Source organism: Chrysemys picta, chromosome 1, assembly GCF_011386835.1.
Source record: "Chrysemys picta bellii isolate R12L10 chromosome 1, ASM1138683v2, whole genome shotgun sequence".
NCBI classification, from domain to species: Eukaryota; Metazoa; Chordata; order Testudines; family Emydidae; genus Chrysemys; species Chrysemys picta.
Genome location: NC_088791.1, coordinates 78,204,332 through 78,227,012, shown reverse-complemented (window position 1 = coordinate 78,227,012; position 22,681 = coordinate 78,204,332). Strand labels below are relative to the sequence as shown.

At 38.4% G+C, this 22,681-nt stretch overlaps 1 protein-coding gene across 13 annotated transcripts in view; it reads left to right on the top strand.

The window, feature by feature from the left end:
• The window catches only part of MGAT4C (MGAT4 family member C), a 631,037-nt gene that overhangs the window by 296,453 nt on the left and 311,903 nt on the right, over nucleotides 1-22,681 (top strand). For 8 of the 13 annotated variants that reach the window (XM_065560070.1, XM_065560038.1, XM_065559999.1 and 5 more), the window contains one exon: nucleotides 7,294-7,376. The gene's annotated coding sequence lies outside the window, so the exon portion shown is untranslated. Of the gene's footprint in view, nucleotides 1-7,204; nucleotides 7,377-22,681 lie in introns of all 13 variants that reach the window. The other 5 variants (XM_065560061.1, XM_065560043.1, XM_065560002.1 and 2 more) reach the window with 2 other exon arrangements.

Sequence of the window (22,681 nt, the reverse complement as noted above, 5' to 3'; positions counted from 1 at the left end):
TACAGTTTTTATACATAGGATACTGTGAAAAGTTTGGTAAAGTTCATACAAAGGACATCAAACCCATTGACAGCAGAATAAACTAGAATGGAGTTTCAATGCCAAAACTTTTTGTGATGACATTTCCCTTTCCTCTCCCGACACCTGCAAAACAAACTCCAAAACCTTTTTTAACTTTGAAAACCTCCAACTTTTCAAGTATGTTTCTGAGAAGTATATTTACTTACTTCAACAGTTCTCTGACAGAAGACAATGATAAATTCTGTAGGCTTATTTAATTCAAGGCTGAGGATGTAAGAATAAAATGTCAGTTTATAATGGAAAGCTAATCACGTATGTAACTATGCTGAAAGACCAGTGTCCACTGGTGAGATTTTCAAAAACTTCCAAGTGAGGCATATGGGTGCCTGACTTCCATTGACTTTCACTGGAACTGTGATATTCTAGCTGCTGAACTGCAAACAGGGAGAGAAACTTTTCTTCTTTTCTTCATGTATTTCCGTTAAGAAGAAACAAGTTAGGATTTTCACATATAAACCTGAGAGCTCCACCTAAAATTGCCTTTTTTTCCCTTAGCAAGAATATTTGATGCTATCAAACAAGGGAATTTCTCCCCTGAAAATTCTCTAAAATTAAAATGTTTAAACAAAGATTTGAATTTAAAATTTCTTGATATTTGTTGTACACCAAGCAAATTCTTCATTATATACAAAATGAAGTGAAGCTACCTGGCAACCAAACTCAAATTATTATTAACGTTGTGGTAGTACAAAAAAGTGATGATGCTCTGAAGTTACAATATCCTTATATTGTAAGCTCCTTGGGGCAGGGACTCTTGTTTTTCCCTTCCCCAGAATCCAGCACAATGGGGTCCTGGTCCATTACTAGAGCTCTTAGGTGCTATGGTAGAACAAATAATTAATAATAACAATGCTGGATGTTGAATTCTGAATCAGAACTAACTGTAACCCCTTATCTAAATATGCCCACGATATATTGTACGTGTGGCCATAGGACATAGTCTGTAAATCTTTAGAATGCTGCAGGCCCAAGGGTGCAGCATGTTCTTTATCTCTGTTGTGACCGTTGCTGTTAGTTCATGCCTGAGCTAAACTATTTCTCCAGGTGCCGTCTGTGTGATGGGTTTTCCCAGAGTTGGTAGAAAACGTGTCTGAAATTGCCACATCACATCCCAACCCTGTTGCCACAATACCTCAGCGTATCCCAGGCCTGTGTATATTGGTGTGATAGTGCTTATGTCGGGCCTCATCTTGCAAACACTTGTGCACATATGTGCAACTTCACTCAATGAACAGTCCTACTGAAGTAAAAGGGCAAGACCATAAGGGCCAGTTTACACAACCAACTGACTCAATATGAGCAAAATTACAGATGTTTCCTGGATCAAGCCCTTAATTATTGAGTACCCATAATATTCTAATACTGCATTACTTGTTATCATAGCATGCTCTTCTAAATGCCAGCCTTTACTATCCAGGAGCCTTTTACATACCTGTCCATGTGCATAGAATAATCCAGAAGGTATATATGTCTTCCTACAGAACCTCCTATCTAGCTTTTAAATGTTACAGTGTGTGGCAGTCACAAAAAGAGATTTAAATATTGAAATCTTTAGCTATTTTTTATAACATCTTTGACAAAATCATGTTTACTCATAGAGGGCCCAAACAAAAGAGCCTCTGAGAACCTTCCTCTCCCAGAAACTTGAAGGGATAGCACTCAGAGCCTTTCAAGATCCAGGTAGCAATGTTATCACAACTGATACATTCATTTTGATACTAGTTTATAGCATTCTAACCTGAGCAGGGCCGGCTCCAGCATTTCTGCCACCTCCTTCGCTTCTAGAAGGAGTGAGGGACTTGCCGCCCCCGAATTGCCGCAGGTGCCGCCCCTCTCCCTTGGCTGCCCCAAGCACCTGCTTGTTAAGCTGGTGCCTGGAGCTGGCCCTGAACCTGAGTTAGTCTCATCAGCACAATGGAGTTAACTGAAAAAGGACTAGTTCAAGTTTTTCTGCATTCACCTCATGTCTCCTTACTGTGGTCTACAGTGAAACTAGGAGTCTTGTTGCCATAAATCAGCTGCATATTGATCACTGAACCTGTACATAGAGAAGTTGACTTTTCAGCCCACGATCACAGTTACATCTCTCTTTTGGTGTGTGCACTGCTTCTTAGCAAGACCTTTGTCGTGGTGCACTAGCAATAGCTGCGTATCACTTTTTCAAAGCCTCTAATTTCTGTATCTCAAGCTACCAATGTGATAGAGAATAGCTCTGAATACTCCATAGTGCCAACGCATTAGCACAGGGGGGGGAAGGATAGCCTTATGTTTGTTAAAACATTTTAACTTTATTACAAATATTTAATAATTAATAACAATTGACTTATCAGGAAGTACTTTAATGCATGTATAAAATCATACTGCTGAGATCAGTACTTAATATACTGTATGATGTTATGCATTGTGGTTTAGTAGTAGTGTATCAATTTGTCTTTTCATCATCTGAGTATTTTTAAATACATTCATGCCTTAAAGTATCTAATTTATTTTTAACTAATAAAAGTGTTCTTAATTATTCTTAAAGTATTTGCCACCTTGATTTAACATTTTACATCTGCTACATCTATCTTCTATTAGAAGCAGCTACTACCATTCTGTTTTTACAGTGATTTGAAGCTGAATGTTGCAGGTTTTTTTGACATTACCTATGTTATGTGGTTCTCAAAAATCCTTTATCAGATTCCCTCCTTTAAACCAACTTTCTTTTTTGTGCTCAAAATTACACTCTCTAATTCATTTTTGTAAGTCACATTACTCATTCTACTGTGGCCCCCTTACATGACCCTTGCTCCTTCTGCAACATTCAGTCCATCAAGCTCACTGACATCTCTGCTACTCTGAGCCATTCCTTTCTCTGTATTCTCTCCGTTCTTTCAGCTCCATGGTTGCTGTCCTCAGCTCCCTTCTCTCCTCTCACATGGCTGTCACTTACTAAACACAAACCTCTCCTCTCACCTTATTATCCCTATTCCTGCACCATTCTACTGAGTGCCTCTGGAGAAAACCTCTTGATTATGTCAGCTTCATCCACTATACATTTCTCTTTTCTTATCCCATCCTGTCGTGACCCAAGAACTAAGCAGAACTTTTCCAATCTCTGTCAGAAGTTCTGGGAATGAGGTGAGGTTTTGTTGGTTCACCAGAGGCCAGGTTTAGTGACCTTGTAGACAACACATTTCCCATGGACTAGCTTCACAAGAGGATTTAAGCACCTAACTGCCATGTTAGGCTTCTACATCCTAGAATCATGCCGCATTGGGATTCACAAAACCCTGCTCAGCTGTCCCTGAATACTGTGGGCACCTAAACTTACTCACGGCCTACATTTTTGCTGTAGAAGTTCCCTAGATGCCTATTTTTCTGCCTATGAGCATGCCCACTGCAGCTCAAAGTTCCAGATGCCTAAGACTCAGAGCGATCTATGACCCAGGGGAAGATAGGAGTTCTTCTACCTAACTCCTCTGTGGGGCCTGAATCAGTAAGTGTTCTGGCTCTTTCTCACCCAATGATTTTTCCATTTTTTATCCAACATGGAACAGCGTCAACATTGGACAGAAGAAAGAGGGAGTATGAGAATGACTCCAGAGTCTGGTGGTTAAAGCGCTCATGTGTGAGACCCAGGATATGGTCCCCTGCTCTCATGACTTTAAAAAAAATATTCAAAGAAGATCAGCTTCAACAGGAGAGATTGAGAGATCCAGCATTAGAATATTGCATAGTCCAATAGTTAGGCCACTCACCTGGGAGGTGGCAGATCTTAGTTATATCCCTTCTCTTCTTTAGGTGGAGGGTATACTTCAGGTCTCCCACCTACCAGGTGACTACTATAATGACTGGCCTAAAAGTTATGAGGGAGCAGGACCTAATGCCAAAAGATGTTTGTAGCTGAGAATCTCAAGATCAGAGAGGCACCTCCCTGCAGCGCAGATTTAGGCAACAATGTCTGGTATGGAGCAGGTCTTAGAACATACCCCCTGCCTTGGCATTTCCCATTGGCTAGTTTAGGGGAGGGATTTCCTAGCCTGCTGACTTTTGTGAATCCCATTTTGAGACTCCTATCTCACCCCATTTATTGTACAGGGAGCCTAAGCACCACATTTAGGCTGTGTGACTCCCAGTGATTTTCTAGGCACCTAAACGCTAGACATAGCATCACCGCACCTAAATTTTGTTGTGAATCTAATCCTAGGAGTGTGTGCTGGGGTTCTTTTTGGGCAGGGGACAGGTGTAACTCAACTGGAGGAAGCCTGGGAATGGGTGGCTATAACACAGGCAGCCACTTCCTGAACACCTCCTTCATGGGCAGAATTTCCTTTGCAGCAGCCTCCCATCTTTGCAGCAGTTCTCCATCTTCAGGGACCCTTAGGAACTTGCTGGTCCACAGGTAATTTGAACAATCCTTACAAAGGATCCCATTTATTTTATCCCCTGGGCATACTCTGGCCCTCCAAGCCCCAACCCTAGTTCATTGTCTCTCTCCCGGTAGTCCAAAAGAACAGAAAGTCTTTGAAATAGAACAAAACTCTCACAGTCCTCATGCCACTTTCAGCTGAAACCCTCCCCTCTGAGAGTGAGTCTGCTTCCCGGTACTTCCTGCCTAGAATTTGTCCTTCTTCACAGGCTTTCTCAGCTGGTGCCTTTCCACTGCTGACTCAGGGCCTGCAGGTGCCTTCTTACTACTCCCTGCATGTCTATACACACAACTGCAACTTCCTGCTCCTTTTATACTGGAATTACATGATTCCTCTCAAGTGGAACTCATTCTGTTACCAGAGTTGGCTTAGCTGCAAGCTCTCCAACCTATGGGACAAGTCTAATTTAAGGATTTGTGATGGGAAATGTGGTTGTCACATAGGATGCTAAGGAGAATCTCTTCTTTGTTGTTATATTAAACTGTGGGATTATTCTGTTTGTGGGTGGTAGTGTTTGAGGGTTTTGGACTACTCATATTTTATTGTTCTCAATTCTTTTTATACAGTGCTCAAGAACATCAGATGGGCACTTTATAAACAGAAATAAATTAGAGTTCCCTTTATGCTATGAAAACCCCTTTGGAATGTTTGTGCTTGAAGAGAAGACAAATGAAGGTCTGGACAATCTGTTGCTCATTCAGACAAAACCAGTTTCTCTTAACTATAACGAGGGAATTAAACAAACAAATTCTTAAGTTCTCTTTGCAGGAAATGTTCCTACTTCTGTCCCTGCTAAATAGTCTGAGTATACGATAGCGCTGTGTTCAGTGCTCACTGTTTGGTACAGAGTGCAGTGTGTAAAGACTTTCTAGTGTGTTCCCAAAAGAGACTGTTTGTGCTTCAGGAGCACTTTTCTGAGCTTCAGGGATAAAGTATCTCTGGTAGAAATGATTTAGCAGTACCTAGAGAAGGGATAAACTCCAACAGAGGATGGCTAAATCACCACAACCTTCAGTTTGGTGGTAGAATTTGTAGTTCTGGAGTATAAAAATGCATGAAGTAGTTAAAAATAATGGTTCTTATAACGTTTGGAGCACACTTCCAGCAGCATCTCAATGTAAATTCCAGTATTGTTGTATTCAAGTTTATTTCCATAAATAACCCTTTAGATGTCCCATGACTAAAGGAAATCAGAAATCTTCAGGTTCTGTTTAGATACTAACAATGTCATTAATGTAGGATGGTAGAGTTTAAAACCATGGGTGTCTGAGGCAAAGCATCTAAACTACAAAATAGTGGCAATTGAAAGATCATCATTACTCTTACAGTCCTAAGAAGTACCTATATCAGTGTTCCTCTGTTGAGTGTTTAGCATTATCTTAATTATTGCTGGTAATAAGGGCTATTCATACCCTAATCAAACTTTAATAATTTTAAAGTATTTTGTCAGTAATATTAATTTTATATACAACCCTGTTAGTGTTATGTTCAGGAAAAGGGGTAAAATAAGGATGGATGGATGTGTATAAAATAGCCATGATTGCATAAAGGCAATGTGTATATAATGTACATTAAATAATTGCTGATCATTTTTGAGACAAAAACTTTACCCCATTATTGTCAGTTTCTCTCTCCAACCAATCAAATAGCAGTTCTTGGAAATAAATATAATTAGGCTTCTAAGGATTAGATTTTTATTGGTAAATGTTAGTGAAATCGATTTCATTGTACACACACAACTGGGTTGTAGAAAAAAATTCCATTGACAAATTACAGAAATTGATGATAGGCAAAGTAAGAAGATGCTGCTTGAGAACTTATTAGAGTTTGATTTAAGGACATTTACTCTGTATATTTTGATATGTGATATTGACAATTTGTGTTTTAATGGTCACAAAGCTTTAACCTTTTTGAAATCAATATCTACTGTCATTGAACAATTTTCTGACCTGCTCTGTTGTCTGACGCCCCAATAATTGCCTGCAACTGTGAAAACTGAAATTGATAAAAAAGCATAAACCCCATAATTTTGCACAACTGTGAAAATTTAAATAGATACAAATAGAAAAATGTTTAAAAATAAACATTATCTGTTGAAATGATTAAAAAAAAAAAGAATTCTGCCATGTCTAAGTATAATTTAAATAATTATAGTAATATTGTATGTACTCAGATTTATGTTCTTTTCCCTTTAATTTCCCTCTTTAAAAGTCTACCTTATGTTTGAACCATATGAATTTGGGTTGTTGTTTTATTTTTATAATACCTAAAAATGTGCTAGATGTTTGTCAGACATATAATAAAATGCATACCTGTCCCCAAAGAATTATACTCAAAACAGACAACATATCATGTAGATTACAGACAAAAGAGTAGGGATTAGATGCACAAATTGATTATGTGCAAACACTTTCAAGAAACAGAGCTGACCTTGTTCTTTCATAAAATATGTAGGTACTTTATTGTTGTGTGTTCAATAAAAACCCACACCCCAAACTATATCTATATAAAACATTGGTGTTTGCCCCCTAGAAATGTTAATGGGAGTTTTTATTTTACTTTAATTTATAACTTATTTTATCTTAATGGGAGTTTTTATTTCTTTTGGACTATATGTCTATATGCTAATAAATAGATATGCAAAGAAAAGCAGATGATCTAAATTTGAAATTTCCGTACAAAGGCTCATTACTGCTATTTTATTCTTTTAGTTCTTTTTGACTGAATACGTATGTGCATGAAGATTAAGAGTCTGACAGCATGGGAAGCTAAAATCCTCCCTTTGTCTGTTTTGGTTTAGCAGACCACCACACATTGAACTTTCTAATCAGACGACCAACCCTAACTTTGATGTGGCAGGATTGCCATTGGAAGAAGTGAAAGGTAATTCAACTTTGCTTCTTTTGGTCAGTGTTTACTGTGCAAAATTATACCAGTCTGGTTGTTATAGTATGTATTACCTAAGCAAAGACCATGTCTTTTATTTTTAACATCTTGTGAGGCATACAATGCCATAGAAGTGAAAGGGCAGTGCATTGTCTGTTACGTTTGACTCATCTTTAATCATCCATCATATCAAAGTGATTCAACTCTTAGCAAAATACACACTTAGATCTGGAGCATACAGTGTGCCTGCTTGAAATATTTCACATTCTGAGTTTGTGGGTCACATGATGCATATGTGATTTGTGTAGTTTCAATGTTTCCTTGTATGAAGAAAATGAAATTTTCTATTTTCACTCCTCCTGTTAAAGCATGTTAGTTATGTTAGGTTCTGTCTGAAAAAGTTCTACGTGTTCCTTAAAATTCAAATATTATCTCTAAATCTGCAGCAACTGCTGAGATAAAATTGTAGAAATGCTGACTTTCATTTCATTGTCTGGCTTTCAGTATACTTCCTAACATTTGGCAGCTTTTCCCCATGTACCAGCCTCATTTTATAGCCCTGCTGTTATGTTCTTGAACTTTGTCATGACTATGATCCTAGGGCATCTGAACTGTCAGATATAAAAGTGGGAAGAGAGAAAGAGGGTAGGAGAGTTGTAGAAGGCGAAAAGCTTAGTAACATGCTGATGAATTTCCTTCCAGCAGATAGTTTTCACTTTGCCTTCATTGCTGTCACATTTCCTTAAATAATAGGAAGACTTTTCCACTAATGGGCAATGGAGGCTGTTTGCCTGATGAGAACTTGCAGAGGCAGCCTGCCATGTGCCTTTATCTTTTAAACTGAGGTGAAACAAGCTTGCCTGGCTGCAGATAAGCAGCTTAGAAGCAGTCCTATTCAGATGTACCTGTCACTAATTTATCTAGGTTTTTTTGTATTCATATATACTGTTCTATGTGCAGTGGAGCATTAAATTGCTTTCCACTGGGAGCAGGTCACATTCAGGGGTCGACAGAACCATGCTCCTGGATGAAGAATACTTGATTCATACAGGCTGTTTCTATCGAGATCTTGGCAGGTGAATTCTCTATCTAATTAGAGATTTTACACAGGCTTTTTACTGGAAAAGCTGATAACGTTTTAATATAATGTAGATAACCATTAAGAACCTTTTCAGCTGCACTGCATTTATGTATGTTTTACAAAGCAAAATGAGCTGCTGCTGAATATTGGTATGTCTGGATTGACAAAGAAAATTAATCACATTCAGTTTGCTTTAGTGACACCCATTGTTGTGGTAATTGTGTAGTAAAGATAGATTACACTTCCAGTCAAATGGTAGCAAGCTTCCCATTTTATTTTATTTGTTCAGTTTTGATAAATATTCTTTCATGCATCTTATTAGCTAAGTCAAACAAAAGAAATAGGACTTAGACTATTTTTAAAATATCAAACTGGAGACCAGCCTAAAATCTCCCTGAATCCCTCTTGCTGAAAGTGTTTCCTTCTGCATTTTGAGAGATGTTCATTTCAGAAAGTCACAGTTTGCATGAAGACAGTTGAAACTCATAACATGTTTGTGTTTGGAATGTATTTACTCTTAGAGTACTCTTAATAGTTGTGCAACATCATTTTTGTCAGTGTTGGGTATTGCTAGGAAGGGGTAGAAATGTGAAACTTCAAGCTATTGTCTTTGCTATTGCTTCTCAACTGTTAAACTATGCAAAATTAACAAACAAACAAAAAAAGGCAAAGTGGTTGGTAAATGAAAGCAATAAGAGTGATGTTTCTTGCATGTTGGTAGTTTGCAATGACGTGTCTTTTATTAAAAATAAATTTGTAATACAATGCTTGTTTTTTTATTGAGAAGTGAGCAGTATCTACTCAGATGCAGAGCAAAGCAAATTTTTTAATTTCTTACACTAGCACAAGACAAGTTTAACAAAACTAAAAGCGGGATTTAACACTCCATTGACTGAAAATCATGTCTTTGGTTCTCTTTTCTTTGGCAGGAATATTTTACATCCAATATAAAGCAATTGTCTTTTTTATGATATTAATGAATATGAGCATATCACAAAACAACCTATTGGATCAGTTTTGCAGAACTCACAGTATTTAAATGAATCATCATAGATTCTAATCTGTAAATTGGACAATGACCTCAAACCTTGTAAGACTGTCTCATAAACAGTGGTGCCAAACACAGTATGTACATTTCACAACATTTAATTGGAAAGGTAACACTTCCTGAAATATGTATATTCCTCCAAATTGCATTCTCTTTAGTTAGAACCTGAGAGGTTTAACTACTGAACAGAAAATAACACAAAATAGACCTTTCCTTTGAAGAAAGCAAAATATCCAGTGGAAAATCCACTCAAGTTTGCAGTGTAAATTATTGTCTTTCATGCACTTGGATTCAGTTGGTAACTAACAATGAATCTGTACTTTGTACCCATGAAATTAATGTTCAGAATTTGAAAGTCAACTCATAAAATGAGTTACCTAAGTCAAGTATTTTTCTGTTCCCTTATTGAAGAAACCTACATTAGAATCAAGTTTCTGGTGGTTATGCATGTGTAAAATGAATTAAAAGCCATAAGTATTCTTGAGTACTTAATTTAAATTCAATTTTGGTGACCATCCCTATCCCAGAAAATTTGTTCATTTGAAAATTTGTGGAAAGTAAGCTGGAAATGGGTACAAACACAATCAAAGTCCTGCCTTGAGTGCAGGGGACTAGATTAGGAGACCTCTCAAGGTCCCTTCCAGTCGTATGATTCTATGAAAGCAAATCCAGTTAAAATGGATTCATTTTGAAGGAAATGCTTCATTTAGTAGGAGTTTTAAACCTCTAATCCCCCTTTTTTTTTTTTTTAAAATCAAAACAAAACAAAATGAAGAGCAATTTAAACCAAAGTAAAAATCAACAAAATTGGCAACATCCTGTTTTGTCGTCGTTTTCTTTTTGTTTCATTTGCAAGTTTTTGTTTTATTTTTTTGTAAAGAAAAGGGAACCGATGGTTTAAATTTAAAATTCCTACTGAATGTAGCACAAATCTCTGATAATCTCTCCTGTAATGAAATGTTTAAGAACACTTTCAGTTTTCTTCTTTGTGGAATGTTTTTATGTTACTGGATTCCAGTGCCTGAAAATGGGAATGAGTACATACCTTGCATGCTGAAAAGCCTTTTCAGTATTCCATAATGTTGTTAGTTACTCACTGCCATTCTCTTACATTTACAACTTCAGTTAAATGTGAAGTGATGGAATGGCCAGCCAATTAAAATATTATAGATATAGAATATTTAAAAGGTCAAAAGTTCAGTGCTGTACTATAACAGGATATAATTATTCATTATCAGTTTGATATTTTAGTCTTTTGGCAAATAATTTAATAAGACGTGGAAAAGAGAGACTATAAATCTACTGCCATAGCAAGAAAGGCATGAGCAAATGGAATTCCCAAACTAAACAATTTGTAAATTCAGAGCTAATTTCTCCTCAGCTCTGGGTAGATAGAGATGTAGCTGGTGGAGGTCATAGTTATGAGCATGCTTTTCCCCTTCATATTCCTACCTATTGAGGGAGCTCATTCAGCAGCATCACGTTTAAGAACCTTGGTATCACTTTTGACCAAGCCTTTCCATGGAAAGCCACATGTCAGCTATGAGAATGTTTTGCAATTTGGACAAGCTTTGTCCTTTCTTCACCCATAATGGTTTTGCAAAAGCAACATGTTCTTGTGAACATACAATTTTGTATGTAATGTATTGTAATTTTAGCAGAGTTTATAGAACAGGGTTTATAGAACAGAGTTTACAATAATTTATGGCTTGTTCAGAATTCAGAAGCATATTTGCGCACTGGTTTAAGCAGCCAGGATTGTCCTATGCCTGTCCTGTATCCTTTACAATGACAGTCTGTAAAGCCTTACATGTTGTAAAGACTCTAGCCACATCCTAGTTCTGCTCATGAAGCTCTGCCCTAACAAGTGTATCTGCTCAGTTACCATGAGCTCTTTAGGAGGTATCTCATTGTTGTGTCAGAGGAAGGCAAGTAATCAGGCCTTTGTTTTGGTGGACTGCAGAATGTTAAACCCATTCTCTCCTTACATCATACAGAACAACCTCCTACCATCCCCCATCCCCCCCCCCCCCATATGTGGCCAAATCAGCTTCTGCTGAACAAAACCAAACCTCTTTTCAGCATTCATGGTTGTGAAAACCGCCTCCGTCAAGTGAATAATACAATGCTGTTTTCCTGATTCAGCAGACAGAAACAGTAGTTTCAGACGTGAAATTCCACACCCCATTCATCTCAGGGGATATGTAAACTCTGAAGGCTAGTGGCAACAATGGTCAATATTTATTATTATAATAGTTATAGCTAAGATTTGTAGAAGAAGCACATGGCTATTTTGGAACTGTGACCAGTGTTTGGTATTGAGTAGTTTATCACCATTCTGAATTTTCCAAAATATCTCCTTTTCCTACTTGCAATTTGTTCCATTATAATTCTGATATTCCTTTAGATGTGAAAATGGCAGGTCTGTTTATTTGTTCAAAATTTTAAGAATGTACTTTTTGGTTTGAAATTTTTCATCGTTTTTAGAGGTTTGGGTATAGTAGCTGTGTTTCCAAACACTTCTCTGTGATTATATATGTTTACTGTTATTGTAAAACTGAAGACTTCCCCTATAAGTGACTCACCTTTTACTTAAAAAAAAAAAAAAAAAAAAAAAGTTGACATAGTCATTGGTTAGAGGTGATGCTGTTATCCCCACAAAGAGTTGGGTACTTTGATAATGTTATGTATTTACCACTGGAAGGAATATCACCATAATGTTCAACAGTAATTCATTACAATTCCCGAAAAAGCTAACTCTGGTGCTGTAATATTGGTGCTTCTCCAATTAGCTGCTTTCTTTATGGAGTCAGTAGATACATTGTGCAGGTGCCATGTTAACGAAATAAAGGGTGAAACGTTTTGCTGGATCAGAGTCCTGCTTTTCAGCACCTCGCAGGATTGAGGCCTTAAAACTTAAAAGCTGTTGTCACATTAATAACCATACCAATATAAATATAAGAAATTCAGGGCCACATTCTCAACCCTGCTTTCCCTTTGTGATACAGTGCAGCCATGCTGCTAGCTAACTGGCTGGTGAAGGATGATTCCAGCATGGAGAAAACATAGGCATAGAGCTGCTATAATGCTGTGAACACCACTTGCAGCCAGGAGTAACTGGGGCAGAGGGGGAATGGAAAAATAGGGTGTGGGCTGGAGTACCCATTTACTGGAATGGCCCCCTTGGCTATAACTAACCAGGAGTTGCTTAGAGTAGCTTGCCTAAGACTTCTTTAAGTGATGCTGAAGATGGAACTAGTCCCTGACATGTGGGGATGGGAGAAATTTGGCTTGAAGCCATTTTTGCCCTTCCCTTGAGCCCAGGATCAAGATCTGTGTGTGCTCAGAGTTCTGTCTGTGTTAAATTAAATGTCAAAAACAAACAAACAAAACAAAATAAAAATTTAACACAGGCCAGTCATCTTACACATGTTATGATACATTTTCTAAAGCAGCCTCTAAAAAATGGCCCTGCAGAATTGTGCATGTTCCTCATGGCATTTGTGCTTTCCTATCAAGTCGTTACAAACACAATGATCAAATATGAGTGTGTAAATGCCAACTGGTAAATGTGAAAACCGGCTTTTCAGGTGCATTTTTTTAAGACCACCTTTGAAAATTTGCCTTTATGCTTGACTGAAAGTGAAGTATTCAACCTCGAACAGCAACTTGTTTCATCATTTTGTTCATGAGGTGCCTGAAGCTGTTAGTGAACATGTGAATCCAGCCCAAGGTTAAAACTGGGGAAAAATGCCTTTCCAGGAGCTCATTGATTATTAATTACTGGATATTCTTAATGCAAATACCACAGTGCAACACTCACAACAAGCTGAGTATACATATTGGAAACAGTCACTGAAAATATGATACAGCAAATAGAGTTTGACTATTAATCAGCAACCTTCAGTGCCAAGAAATAAGACCTAAGTTAAGAGGGCTACAGGGTATGCTGGAGGTACAAGCAAGCAACATGCAAATGCCACAACCCAGTCTTTCTTTTAGACAATAATGATCCAGAAATTACCTTTAAAAGAAGAATTTAGTCAGAGTTACCATGTAGCTGCATCTAAGTTAACATAATTATGCTCTGTTCTAAAATTAAGGTAAATTATTTTTTGGTAAATATTACATTTTAATAGGGGTTATAGTAATTCTGATATTATATCTGTTCACTACATTAGAGATTTTCAAGTTTAAAAAAAAAATCCAGAATTATGGCATACCATAATAATACCATATCAAAGTGATAGATGAAACATGGTGGCTGCTCAGTGCTACAGAGTTATTATAAATGAGAGTAAATGCTTCCTCGTCTTTTATGTACAATCCAAAAAAGGGGACCCTCATTTAGAGTACTGAGACCATTAACGTCCAGAAATGCATACTTTGGACCAGGAGCTGGTCACATATTGTATGAAGCACAACTAGGGCAAACAGGAGTTGCACAGAAAGATTTTGAAGCTGCTGTCTTTTGCAAAAATACAGATTAAAACAAAATTAAATGGAAAATTGCTGAGAAAGTGCAGTGTTAAGTAGGAGTACAGATTTGCTTTTGTTATCTGTACTTGCAACCGGAAAAAAATTACTGGGAAGGAGGATGGAAAATGAAAGATATTTTGACTCATAACAATTTGGAGCAGTGCTTTAGTAAAGCCACAGTTGTGCCTCTCATTTTTCAAACTTAGAAAGATGTAATCCATTGCACGTTATCTTTCAACTAACCAAATGCCTCACTATATCAAGGAGCTCAGAAGGAAATAACATTTTTAATCTGATCCCAGTCACTGAAAGGCTATTTCTCTATAAATTCTATGGAAAATAAAGCAATTTTACACAGAGGTCTGTGAAAAGCAATTGACTAAAATACCATATATGCTAAATAATTTTCATCTTCTATCTATTCAGTTTTAGATGAGTGCAAGGGCTTTTTGTAGAGCGTTCATCATTTTGTGTATATTAATTAAGCTTCAGAAAGAAAAACAGAAACTGAATTCTTTTGGACAATATCAGTTGTGTGGTATATTTGACTGAGAATATCTGACAATGTTTATGCAGTGTACATCACATGTGGTGATCTCTTTCATAATACTACTGTCATTGTCTGACTGAAATGACTTTTTTCTCATTGTTTGCTGTTATCTACTTACTGAATGCCTATTCTTTGTAGTTCTACCACTTTAATGTCAACACACTTGCTTTTATAAGTCTTCACTTTAGAGTGTGGGTTTAGGAATGAAGGGCATTGCCTGATTATTATTTTTTTAAGAGCATGTTATGTTTTTGTAGTTCATTGCTCAGATTTAAAGCACTACCATTAGTGGCTGCAAACATTTTTATGTCTTCTATAGAAGTGCCTTCAGCTGGCTCTCAGATGCCATCTACTACCCATAAACCATTGTACATGATTGTACAATGCCTCTTTAAAGCACCACGGGGATTGGAACATGTGATTCTGGGTCTCATCTGAGGGGGACACATTGTAACTGAATGCAAGGTAATAGTATGAAAATGCAGGAACCACTGATCTAAAACAAAATTACCCCCCCCCCCCAATTGGATTATCCTGTAAAGGGAAAGCTACATGAAGATATACAGTTCCCACTACAGACATATTTTACCCTGAGATGTCATGTGGCATATGGACTTCCAGGTCATTTGGTTATGTGCAATTATGAGGAGAGCTATTGAACATTCAGGTAAAATTGGGTTAGTTTGAAGGTGGAGAGAGTTAGGGACTGAAATCAAGATTTATTCACGGGGAAGCATCTTGCATTTTTGGCTATGGAGGGATTTCCTTCATAACGTTTTTGCCACTTTAGCCACATTAGCATCTGCTTGACCACTGTCACCCTTCCTGAAAGCCTTTGGATGAAATCTTACCTGTGTTGAAGTCACTGAGCATTTTCCTATTGACTTCATTGAGGCCAGGATTTGCTCCGCTATCTTTATTCCCAGAATAACTCATTAGCTCCATGATATGCTAAATTATTTCTTTCTAGCAGAGTAAATGGGAATATTATCAAAGGTGAACTTCTATGTACACTCCAGGCAATGACAGTCACACAGCTCAGAACAGTTGAGAGCTGAGCTACTGAAGAGGAAAAACAGATTCTTCTTCCCAAGTTCAAAAGAAATTCCAACTGTTTTGTCATACCAGTATTCTATACTGACATTATAAATCTTTGAAACAGTTTGAATTTAATATCATCCAAGCATTAGTAAATAAAAAAGATAAAATAGGCATGTATAATATATTCTAAATATGGACAAATTCTAGATTACTGTTTTTGTGACATAATTCACAATTCAAAATGATTGACATCCATTTTAAACTGTACAAGCCTGATTCATCCTCCTATTACTATACACCACAGTCATCAAAAATTAAGATATTGAATTTTTAATATTTACTTTTTTATAGGTAAAAATTTTTCAAGCAAAAATATTTTGAAGGGTTTTTGCATTTTGTGAAATGTTCACATTGGAAGACTTCAACATGTAATTCACAATGATCATACCATGATTCAACCCTTAACCTAAAAGAAAATTAGGTATCCTGTTCTACTCAGTTTTATACCAAGGTTGGGATAGTTGGATGGCTTAGAGAATGTGGATGTTCTGTAACTATTATCAGTTACAATATATTGCCATATAGGAGAAAAAATCCTAAGGTGAAGTCCATCATTAGAAGTTCTAAAAGCAAAAGCAACCTATTATCATGATCATACCAGAGGTACAGGGAACATTGCAACATGGTTGTCCAACTTTCAGCACAGCTATTATAGATACAGTAACATTAGGATTGGAAAGAAAAAAATATTAGAATGTCAATTATATACTGGTAACTGCTATTATTATTGTTACTCCTTTTGATCTGAGCATGTAGCCAAAAAAATGATGTCTAGTGGCTGTTCCAGATAGGAGGAGAAATTGGTTATAGGTGTTTCTTTGATGCAGTTTTGTTTATTTACAAAGAATTTACAAAGTCCTGTTTGAATGCAGAAGGAATCCAATAGCACAAAACAGCTTATTTTGCTCCTAGCACCAAGAACATTCTTTTCAGTCTGCACCTTATCCAAAAACACCCCCAGAATTCTTCCCAGGTTTCATCCAGGGTCAGCCACCATGCTTTCAGCTGCTCTCTCTCTCTCTCTTTTCCTTTTTTGTGTGTGTCTGTTCTACCTTCCCCCCACACTCACACACCTACCCAAAACAATACTCAGCAAAAGCTCCTGTGCAGGTTAGTATCTCCTTTTGTTTTAAGTGGGGGTTTATGCTTACAGTTATGTTAACTGAAGGGTAAATTCATAACTATGAACCTCAATGGAGTTTTAACTCAGCCCATAACTAGCTCTTAACGTCCTCCAACTCAGCTTTGCTCATTGTCCCAATGAGACCCCAAAAGGTTACACCCAATAACTCATCCCAAACAAATTAAAAATGTATACAAGTTTAACTGTTCACATATGTACAGTGCCTTTCTGTCAAAATCTTTTTCACATCACCACCCAAAATAATTTTATTCCCAGTAAAGCATCGTTGAGGCTTTTATCTTCCTGTTTTTCAATTCACTCAGCTCTTGAGGAACACCTATTGTTTCTGTGGAATTTGCTAGTGGAGGCAGACTCTGCCCATTTTCTTCTAATGGGGAATTCACCTTTATAACCACTTTTTCAGCCTCAAATTCCAAAGCTACCTTTTCAGTTTCCAGGGGTAGCCAAGTTGAAATTCTGTGTCTCTGATATCCTCCCAAATGGTCCTTATAAATAACTGTGCTATTAGTCCTGGGATCCAGCTATTTCCTGTACACCATTTAATTTATTTGGGTCAGTACTGTGTGGGTTCCCTCCCAAGATTTATCTCATTTATGGCTCTTACCTGTCTTTCTTTTTGGATGGTATAACCAGATCAGGTTCCTTCTTTTAAAAGTTTCCACGTATGACCTTCTATAAAACAAATTTTTCATTTTATCAGAAGCTATTGTTAAATTTTCTCTAGCAATAGTGTGAACTTTCAGTTCTGGATGGTAGACTTTTTACATAGTCCAAATGGTTCAAATCCTTTTGTTCCTCTTCAGGAACTCCAAACAACAGGTTTACTGGGGTCCGTAGCTCATGCCCAGACCTGAAGAGTGCTGGGGTACACTTTGTAATGTCATTGACTGCTGGTCTATAAACCATCAAAAGGAATGGGATATGCTGAGTCCAGTCCCTTTGTTGTTTGTACAATGGTAGCCAGCAGAAGCCCCAAAGTCCTATTGAACCTTTCCACCATCCCGTCTGGGTTTACTGGGGTAGTGCGAGTTTTATGGATGCCTAGAAACTCACAAGCCTGTTAAAACATTTTGGATTCAAAATGTCTCCTTGATCTGTTTGTAACTCACCTGGGAGACCAAATCTGGTGAAAAATTTGTTTACTAGGATCCCTGCTACTGCCACAGCTTTTTGATTTCTTACTGAGTAAGCTCAGGCTATTTCATGAAGTAGTTTATGGCTAGCAGCAAGTATTGACTGCTCTGACAACCTCTGTCTCAAGAACATCAATGGCAAAGTGCTCCATTGGTGGCCCCACAAGATGCTTCTGCAAAGGGGCTTTCCCAGTTTTAGGGGGTGCCCTTTTTTGACACAAGCATCACAGTTCGCAATTGCAGTTCTCTTTCTTTTACTATTTGCTGTTTGTCTGATCAAAAGAACTTTAGCAGTTCAGATTCCCTCAGAACCTTGGGTCTCAAAACAAGTTTCAACCACTCCCCATCTTTCCTGTGCTGAAAAGCTACCACCGCATGTAACTGTTATAATGGTTTCTGCCCCTGAGGGTAGGACAATTCATTCACTGAAAACCAATTGCCTAAAACCACTTAAAAGAAATTTCCACAGACTGAATTTCAAAGACATGTTTCTGTCATTGATTACACAATTATTAGCCATAATAAAATAAAAGTGAATTATTAACTCATCCACTATTTGAGCTACCCAGATTTACTGCTTGAATTCCAGTGGTCCAGTTTTCACATGGGTGACCTTTCCCCAATCACTGTCTCCATTTGAGACCATTTAGGTGGTTCAGTTTTGGATCCCCTGTTCCCTAGCATTTTTAGTGTCTGGCTAATAATTGTTATGTTTGAGCTTGTGTCAACTATCCCTATCCATCTTACAGAGCCTATTATGCACTCAATAGCCAGACTCACATTATTGTTGTTCAATTGCTCAGATCTAAACAAAAATGATGGAACTGATCCTTGCACATCCACCATACTTTGCCCCATCTGCTTGGTGTTCCCCCATTTCCTGAACTGAGAGAGGCTCTCACTAGACACTTGTGACAGTCTGTCTTGTCCGGTCTTCAATTATTAACAATGCGTTTTGTGACCAGCATTTGTCACAGTACCAGCATTTAACTGTTTCCTTTAATTTTTTACATTTATTGCTAATATCCCTTGTTTTACAAGCCAAATTTGTCATTTGTTTTAATTATTCAGTAAAGTCATGAGCCAGATTAGAATCCCATCTTTCATCATACATACTAGACATAGAGCTGTGCTTAGAGGACTCATGGTAATCTACTTCCATCTTCCTCACTAGCATCTGCTTCCTCTTCTGGTGAACTGCTGCAAGAAAATGTGGCAAATTCCACAGCTTCTCAGTGTGTCTTTGGCCTTTTTTCACTGAGCTTGATCTGAAAGTCCAAGTCCAGCTGTGCATCTATAAATTGATCTATTGCCAGTCTATTCTGGAAGGCTTTGGTGGTATCTGGATATGACAAAAACACAAGTCTCCACAGGTCTTCTGTCAGTTCAGGTGGAATTTCTTCTTTCCCACTCCTTCTTGCTCTTGGCTGTCCTGGCCAGCTCAGATTGATGGCTAGAACCAAACCACATATCAAGAACTTGTACAAGGTCTGGAAACGCTGTCTCTTTTCTGGAGGTAGTTTCTGAGGCACCATCAGAACCAGGCCATCCAAGTTGACTGCTAGAATCCCTCCTTTCTGTCACTCTTCCCAGTCATATGTTTGAGCTATAATGTTTAGCTGAGTCAAATAAGCCTCCTGGGAAGGTGGTGTGGGGAAATAGAACTTGGGGGGGGGGGGCTTCCTTTTAATAACCAAAGTGATTCTAAAAGCCCAAATTCAGACCCTCTGACAGAGGTCTGTTATGCTGACTGCCTTTACACACAGCAGTACAGGCCACGGCCTGAACAAGCTGTACAATTCTCTGCCAAACTCGGTCAAGGGTTGTGACCAGAGGAGGGAGGGGGAGTGAACAATGCAAGAGACCTCTGCACATAATAACCGCATGTTTATGAAATCTAATAACCGCATGAGTGAAGAAATTGCTTTTGCAAAAAGGCAAATTTCTCCTGCAGTTCCAGCTATCTGCAAAATCAGCCAATCATAGATCTTCCTTGAGCGTCCTGTGTTAACCCCCTACGCCAATAACCGTAAAGCCCTGGAAAATAATATGTACCCTGACGAAAAATACCTCTAAATTGGTGCCAAGTAACACCCATAATGGAAAAAAACCAAGTGACCCCTTACCTAATAGGCACCCAATTCTCGTAAAATAATAAGGAAGGTGCCGGGAATAGGGGGGCAGGCCCCAACTTTAATTTTTCCATGACGTATGATTTTTCCACTGTGCTTGCGGTTTGACGGAATAAAGCAGTCTGCGAGATGCTGCCAGGTGTGTCAGTCTTCGGACTGCACCCCAGTGCACTGGTATGTATGTCAATAAACTGGCCTCAGGCTTGATTCATAGATTCATAGATTCATAGATTATAGGACTGGAAGGGACCTCGAGAGGTCATCGAGTCCAGTCCCCTGCCCGCATGGCAGGACCAAATACTGTCTAGACCATCCCTGATAAACATTTATCTAACCTACTCTTAAATATCTCCAGAGACGGAGATTCCACAACCTCCCTAGGCAATTTGTTCCAGTGTTTAACCACCCTGACAGTTAGGAACTTTTTCCTAATGTCCAACCTAGACCTCCCTTGCTGCAGTTTAAACCCATTGTTTCTGGTTCTATCCTTAGAGGCTAAGGTGAACAAGTTCTCTCCCTCCTCCTTATGACACCCTTTTAGATACCTGTAAACTGCTATCATGTCCCCTCTCAGTCTTCTCTTTTCCAAACTAAACAAACCCAATTCTTTCAGCCTTCCTTCATAGGTCATGTTCTCAAGACCTTTAATCATTCTTGTTGCTCTTCTTTGGACCCTTTCCAATTTCTCCACATCTTTTTTAAAATGCGGCGCCCAGAACTGGACACAATACTCCAGCTGAGGCCTAACCAGAGCAGAGTAGAGCGGAAGAATGACTTCTCGTGTCTTGCTCACAACACACCTGTTAATACATCCCAGAATCATGTTTGCTTTTTTTGCAACAGCATCACACTGTTGACTCATATTTAGCTTGTGGTCCACTATAACCCCTAGATCCCTTTCTGCCGTACTCCTACCTAGACAGTCTTTTCCCATTCTGTATGTGTGAAATTGATTTTTCCTTCCTAAGTGGAGCACTTTGCATTTGTCTTTGTTAAACTTCATCCTGTTTAACTCAGACCATTTCTCCAATTTGTCCAGATCATTTTGAATTATGACCCTGTCCTCCAAAGTAGTTGCAATCCCTCCCAGTTTGGTATCATCTGCAAACTTAATAAGCGTACTTTCTATGCCAATATCTAAGTCGTTGATGAAGATATTGAACAGAGCCGGTCCCAAAACAGACCCCTGCGGTACCCCACTCGTTATGCCTTTCCAGCAGGATTGGAAACCATTAATAACAACTCTCTGAGTACGGTTATCCAGACAGTTATGCACCCACCTTATAGTAGCCCCATCTAAATTGTATTTGCCTAGTTTATCAATAAGAATATCATGCGAGACCGTATCAAATGCCTTACTAAAGTCTAGGTATACCACATCCACCGCTTCACCCTTATCCACAAGGCTCGTTATCCTATCAAAGAAAGCTATCAGATTGGTTTGACATTGGTTTGACACCCTTATCCACAAGGCTCGTTATCCTATCAAAGAAAGCTATCAGATTGGTTTGACATGATTTGTTCTTCACAAATCCATGCTGGCTGTTCCCTATCACCTTACCACCTTCCAAGTGTTTGCAGATGATTTCCTTAATTACTTGCTCCATTATCTTCCCTGGCACAGAAGTTAAACTAACTGGTCTGTAGTTTCCTGGGTTGTTTTTATTTCCCTTTTTATAGATGGGCACTATATTTGCCCTTTTCCAGTCTTCTGGAATCTCTCCCGTCTCCCATGACTTTCCAAAGATAATAGCTAGAGGCTCAGATACCTCCTCTATTAGCTCCTTGAGTATTCTAGGATGCATTTCATTTGGCCCGGGTGACTTGCAGGCATCTAACTTTTCTAAGTGATTTTTAACTTGTTCTTTTTTTATTTTATCCGCTAAACCTACCCCCTTCCCATTAGTATTCACTATGTTAGGCATTCCTTCAGACTTCTCGGTGAAGACCGAAACAAAGAAGTCATTAAGCATCTCTGCCATTTCCAAGTTTCCTGTTACTGTTTCTCCCTCTTCACTAAGCAGTGGGCCTACCCTGTCTTTTGTCTTCCTCTTGCTTCTAATGTATTGATAAAAAGTCTTCTTGTTTCCTTTTATTCCCGTAGCTAGAGTCTGTAAACTAAAATCAATGCATGGGTGTCTATGACCACGACAGTGGTTTCCCCTGAAAGATAGTGGGCTTTTGCATCATTTGAGCTGGGACCGACTAACTTCTCCCCACTGGGCCTCTGTGGGTTACGTACTGGGGTAGAAAACTGTTGTAAATGTCCAATCTTACACAAGTCCTCTGGCTGGCTCAATTCCTCCTCCAGGTGGCTGCCTTCCATTGTGATTTATGACTCGTTGATTTCCTCCTGGAGTTGAATTTTCAGCTTTTTAACTCGTTGTTGCGGCTCATCTCTGTTAGCAAGTTCCAAATTGGCTAAAGGTTGCCTGGTCTCCACTATTGCATGGGAAAACCTCTGATCTATGGCAGTCAAGCTGTTGGTCATCTCATTGGTCTATCTTGCTGTTCCAGCCTGGGAGTTTTGCAGCTGGGCTTCCCAACCTGTTTGGACACTTTGTAGTTGCAGAGATTTGACTACTTCCTTCATCTCAACTCTCATTCCTTTCTGTAAATCCTCCAGATGCTGCT